The sequence below is a fragment of the Chrysemys picta genome, chromosome 10 (assembly GCF_011386835.1).
Source record: "Chrysemys picta bellii isolate R12L10 chromosome 10, ASM1138683v2, whole genome shotgun sequence".
Lineage (NCBI taxonomy): Eukaryota > Metazoa > Chordata > Testudines > Emydidae > Chrysemys > Chrysemys picta.
Genome location: NC_088800.1, coordinates 54,784,599 through 54,791,284, shown reverse-complemented (window position 1 = coordinate 54,791,284; position 6,686 = coordinate 54,784,599).

The window sequence follows — 6,686 nt, the reverse complement described above, 5'->3', positions numbered from 1 at the left end:
CTATCACAGTGGTTTTCAATCTTTTCTTCATTTGCGGACCCCTAAAATTTTCAAATGGAGGTGCAGACCCCTTTGGAAATCTTAGACATAGTCTGCAGATCCCCCAGGGGTCTGCGAAACACGGATTGAAAACCACTGCCCTATCTTAAAGTACTCACTCTATTTAGATGAAACCAAGAACCACTCCCCTTACCATCCATAATTAGTATAATCCAAACAGCTTGCAAATGCACCTGGTAATTCCAGAAAGCGATGATCAGAAAATGAGCCTTTTATAAATATATCTGAAAACTCATGGACAAGGGGTGAGGTCCCAGAAGACTGGAGAAGGGCAAACATAGTGCCTATCTTTAAAAAGGTGAACACCAAGGACCTGGGGAATTATAGACCAGTGAGCCTAACTTTGATACCTGGAAAGATACTGGAACAAATTATTAAACAATCAGTTTGTAAGCATCTGGAAGATAAAAGGATTATGAGGAATAGCCAGCATGCATTTGTCAAGCATAATGCCAAACCAACCTAATTTCCTTCTTTGACAGGGTTACTTGGCCTAGTAGATAGGGGGAAGCAGTGGATGTGATATAACTTGATTTGAGTAAGGTTTTTGACCCAGTCCCACATGAGAGTCTCATAAGCAAACTAGGGAAATGTGGTCTGGATGAAATTACTCTAAGGTAGGTGCAAAACTAGTTGAAAAACCGTATTCAAAGAGTAGTTATCAAGTGTTTGCTGTCAAATTGGGGGATCCATATCTAGCAATCCCACAGGAGTCAGCCTGGGTCAGGTACTATTAAATATTTTCATTAATGTCTTGGTTAAGGGAGTGGAGAGTATGCTTATAAAATTTGCAGGTGACACCAACGTTGGTGGGGTTGCAAGCACTTTGGAGGACAGGATTAGAATTCAAAACAACCTTGACAAATTGGTCTGAACTCAACAAGAGGAAATTCACTAAAGTACTAAACATAGAAGGAAAAATGAAACACACAACTACAAAATAGGGAATAACGCACTAGGCGATAGTACTGCTGAAGGATCTAAGCCCAGGGGTTATAGTAGATCACAAATTAAATATGAATCAATACTGAGATGCAGTTGCAAAAAAGGCTAAAATTCTAGGGTGTATGAACAGGAGAGTCATATGTAAGATATGGGAGTATAATTGTCTACTCAGCCCTAGTGAGGCCTCAGCTGGGCACCAGAAAGATGTGGAAAAACTGGTGAGAGTCTAGGGAAAAGCAATGAAAATGACAAAATGTTTAGTAACTAAAGGACCTATAAGGAAAGGTAAAAAAACTGGTCATGCATAGGGTATGTCTACACTTAAAATGCTACAACTGCAGTGCTGCAACTGCTCCACTGTAGTGCTTCAGTACACAGACTCACTACAGCAATTGGATGGGCTCTTTCATTGCTGCAGTTAATCCAGCTGTCTGAGAGGTGGTAGCTAGGTTGACAAAAGAATCAGGTTGGGATAGCTGCATCTCAACGAGATGTGGATTTTTCACATCCCTGAGAAACAAGTTATGCCCATGTAAGTTTTCAGTATAGAATGGCCCTTACTCTTGAGAAAAGATGGGGGGGGAGGGGCGAGGGCGGGAAGGAGGCACGGCACTGCTAAACTCTTCAAATATGTTAAGAGCTATTATAAGAAGGATGGTGATCAGTTGCTCTCTATGTCCACCGAAGGTAGGACAAAAAGTAACGAGCTTAATCTGCAGCAATGGAGATCTAGGTTAGATACTAGGAAACTATAAGGCTAATTAAGTGGTGGAATAGGAAGGGAGGTTGTGGAATCGCATCACTAGAAGTTTTAAGAACAGGTTGGACAAAGAATTATTGGGGATGGTCTAGGTTTACTTGTCCAGCCCCATGTGCTGAGGCAGGATCAAGATGATCTCCTTAGGTCCCTTCCAGCCCTACATTTCTATGATTCTGTGCTTAAATAGCTAGTTACTTCCTTTCTCTTTACAAATAATCAGGAACTTTGCAACCATAGGGAGTTCAGTTACATTTCATACACTGGGTACAAGGATTATGGGCTATGCTAGTGCTCCACTTAGTGCAATTGAAGTGGAGGCAATGGCTGCTGCTTCTGCCAGTTTGTAGCTTGCTGCCTGGGGTCCATTAGAACAGTCCGGGATTAAGACTCCAGCATGCTCCAGCTGTGTCCCTGCCTGCTCGTGCCAGGTTCCCTACATGGAGAGCATAGCAAATAACTAACTGTGCTATCACTATACAGCCAACATCTCCCCCAGGTCCAGGGGAATCCAGTCACCCTGCTAGGGCAGCTTTCCAGCACTGGAATAGGAAGATTTCCCCTAGACACGGTGGTATTTTTGTAAAGCAAAGTACGGCACTTTGTGTGGAACAAAGGCCAAAACTATAACATAATGAAACTTCTAAACAATCCAATGCATTGACACTGCAAGAGGGGTGCGTAGGCCTTGGGTCACAGAGTGACCTTCTTTTGCTCGGGCGGACAGGGGATATTTTTCATTACCACCCTCGCAGACTAGCTGATGAGCACAACCCGTGAGAAGTACTTCCCATTCCTTCCCTGCTAGTTTGTTGCTCTCACTGTTAAGGCTTGTGTGCCCATCTCTTTGTTCTTTCCATGTTCAGTTTTGGGTTACGCCTTCTTGTTTTGTCACTTGCATCTAACTTGAATAACTGATCGCTAGGAGATCTCTTGTCCCAGCCTGCCACTTGCATCACCTTTCTATACTGCTTATTAAGTGGGTCCCTCTCCATGTCAGACCCTGTGACTCAGTTTAATGGCCTTTTTTTGAATTTTTAAATATGCTTATTCTACAGGGACAAGAGCTACTTCCACTGCATGGGTGATAGCACCGAGCCCATATAGAGCAGCAGCACAACTTCCCTACTTTTATGTGAAACTTTCTATATTCCAGTATCAGGGGGTAGCCGTGTTAGTCTGTACCTACAAAAACAACAAGGAGTTTGGTGGCACCTTAAAGACTAACAAATTTATTTGGGCATAAGCTTTCGTGAGTAAAAACCTCATCCGAAGAAGTGAGGTTTTTACTCACGAAAGCTTATGCCCAAATAAATCTGTTAGTCTTTAAGGTGCCACCAGACTCCTTGTTGTTTCTATAGTCCATTAACCACCTCACCCCCATTTAAAGAATAGAATTGTAAAGTGAAGCAACCAAAGGTTAGGAAACCCCAACATTGATGGTGCCCATGAAACCTTTGCTGTGCTCTTTTGAGCACATGCAGGAGATCGTGTTTAATTAGTTTTTTTTTCTGTGGGTGCCCTTGTCTGTCACTTGGTGAGTCTATTAGCCAGGGTTGTGTAGTGAAAAGGGCCAGACCCAGAGCACCAATGCCTCACTCACTTCCACATGTTGGTATTTATTGAATGAGGCTGGTCTTGTGCTTAAGCCACTGGACTGAGGCTCATGAAACAGTGGCTTCTACTGTGACCTCAACCAGATTTTCCCTTCATGGCATTGGGCAAATCACTTAATTTCCAATAAATAGAGATAATTCCTGACCTGACCGTGAGGATAAATCATTAATGTCTGTAGGGGGCTGATACACAACAATGCAGAGCACTACAGAAAACCCTCTGAAGGGAAAAACAAAAAAAGCCCATTCAGGGCTGTGTGTGGAAGGTGTGTGGTGGATGAAACAAAGTCACTGAATTAACAATATGGATAAATATAAATATTGAACAGTTGCCTCACTGAGTACTAACCAACTTGCACACAGAATGAAGAAAGGATTGTAAGGGGAAAAGTATGACAGTGAAATTAAAGATGACACTAATCCATGTGCACAAGGGGCAGACTTAATGGGAAACAAATTTGGAATTTCTTGGCTGCTGCCTCCTTCACTTTGCAACCTTTATATTCTTTGACTATAATGATTTTTATAAGGGATTTCCTAGTCTATTTTTTTTTTAAGAAAAATGCCATCATATACAGCTATTTGCATCACTGCAATAAAGCACCAGATACACTGTACAGTATATGAAATAAAGGAGGTCTAAGCCTTTGCACTATTTCATACATTCATTCCCTATGTGGAAAGGCCTCTTCAGTAGAATTTATGGAATATACAGTTTCACAGATTATATTGTATAAGCCTGTTTGCATTAAAACTGACATTCTTAACTTTCTTATGTACATGGGTGTAATGCTAATTGACTACTGAGACATCTATATTGCAGAAACGTCCTCTCAATTTACATGCTTTGCTTGGACAGGGCTAATGGAACAGTGGCAGATGCCGTACTTTATTAAACAAAAGCAGTGCATGTGAACACTTACAACTTAGGTAAATCAAAACCAACTTTTTACCAACCCCAGGAAAGGCATGTGTGTGACCTAAGGACTACAGCTGTTCAGAAAGCAATTGCAGAATGTTTGGTAGAACTATTTGTTCCCAGTCTGCCAATGTTTGGGAATGGCTCAAGAGTTCTGGGTGAAGCTTGCAGAAAATAAATGGATTCCTAACTGAAAGCAGGGCATCCAAAATTTCAAACAAGGTGAAAATTCAGGAAAGTTAAAAGAAACTGAAGATTTCCTTTTAGAATAGAAATGCCTGAGCAAGCTACTGTAGTCATCACCATCTCCATCTCTAATCCATCCCAGAGTGGTATGGATGAGCTATGATGCTACAGCATTGCATTCCAAGTTCTTGTTTTCTATCACATACAGATTTTTTTTCTCAAGTAGCTTCCCTTATCATATCCATCTTGATTATCTCAAATGTACATTATCATGCATATAATATACACAAGTTACATCAGATACAGTGCAGCCCTCCACTCCAGTGGCTGTTTTCAGCGCTGTGTATTTATGCTATCTTGATTTTGGTACTACAGCTCCAGTTTGATCATTACAGTGTACTGCCCTCAAACTAACATTGCTATTAGTACATTTCAGGGTAGGGGAAGGCAGAATTGAATCTCAGTACTAAATTAGAACTTCCTTACTTCCTACCAGAGGATGGATTGTATGCTGCAGGGCTGCATCAGACCATACACAGGAACTTATGGTGCAGAATCAGTTGCAGCTCCCATTAAAAGAAAATTTCTAGCCCTTCAGATTGCCAAGAAAACCTTCCAAAACAAAGTGAACATGAACTAGTGCAGAGCTATCTTGAATCTGTAAAGAGTTTGAAACAACATCTTTGCAAGGGATGAGCCATGCTCTCACTCATCTCGGGTGTTGACTCAATCATAACGATGACATCTTATCTGTTAACATTGCTATTTCTCTGCTGACTTTAGCTGAAATACACAGCACATGTGACTATCCATCCTTGATAGATAGCATGGTGGAGAAAGGGAGGACAAGGAGGCAAGTGGACCAAGTTGTTGCAAGAGGCAATTCAGAATTCAAGGCCCCTTCCGCTCAAAAATAATTAAGCGATTCCTGGCTTTGACAGGAAAGAAAGGAGATACATCCCTTCTTTGGAGCTAAAAGCCCTAATCACCTCAGTGCCAAAAGATTCAAACCTGCCTCCCGTGCCTTCAGGTTGCAGAAGCCCTAAATTTCTCAAGGTTTCTACAAGGCAATTGTTTATTGCCAGCATAAAACTCTGCAACGCATTCAAATCCAGGGCTTGACAAAACTGAAAAACATTCCAGAACTAAAGTTATGCTGAGCTTCTTGCCAAAATAAAGTCGAGGAAGCCTATACTGACTGTCAAAGCTCTCTGCAGAGAATAGTGTACAGCAAAGCAGCTGGTACCTTATGATCTAGGATCTGTTCCTAGCTCTGCCAGAGTCAAAGTGGGACAGCACCTGTTCCCCACCTGTAAAATTCACCCTTTTATCTAAAGCATTCTAAAGTCTATGCTTAAGAACCACGTCTAATTTCTGAATTTATTTGAAGATGCCAGAGAAATTATGTGCCACTGCATTCAGCATGGCTGCAAAGTATATGGGATCAGGAATAGTGACACTGTGCATTCTAGATTCTCCCTCCCACACCCACCCCATACTTACAGTATTAGCAGCATTCTCTCAACAGGGGTATCAGAACTTAATTATGTTTCCCTGTTTTCTATAAGGACTTTCTTGTACACTTTCCACAGCTGGAAGCCAGTTGAACTGTAACATGAAAGCAGCCTCATCTCCCTCAGGTTTCCCTTATACAGCTTTAGAAATAGTGCTAATGGATTTTTAAAATAATTTTAATATATATATATACATACACACACACACACACACACACACACGGGACTCAGCACAGCCAGCTAAACCTTCGTTCAGATTCAGCTGATCCTAATGGGCACTAGCCAGTTGGAACCATCCTTCAATCCAAGCAGTTTTACCAGCTTTTATTAGAAACACCAGCACATTTCAAGTTTCCTCTTTTTGATCACAAATATAGTATTTTTCTCCTTTTATGTATACAGCATGAGACACAGCATCAGGGCTTTCCATCCTTTTTACAACAATTTCCTTTGGACAAGCTCTGGGTTAGTGTTCAGTGACCTCACCCCAGCCCAGAATTTTGACATCTTGATTGCTGAAGATAGTTGCACGGGAAGGTGAGTCCAAAGATGGTGATGTTGGTACAACAGTTTAGATTTGCAGAAGAAGTTAAGCAGAGACCCTCTACAGTTTAAAAAAGATTAAGCAGTGCTGTGGTGCACTACTATTTTCACAGTATGGGGCAAAAAGTTCTTCCACTTCCAGAAGT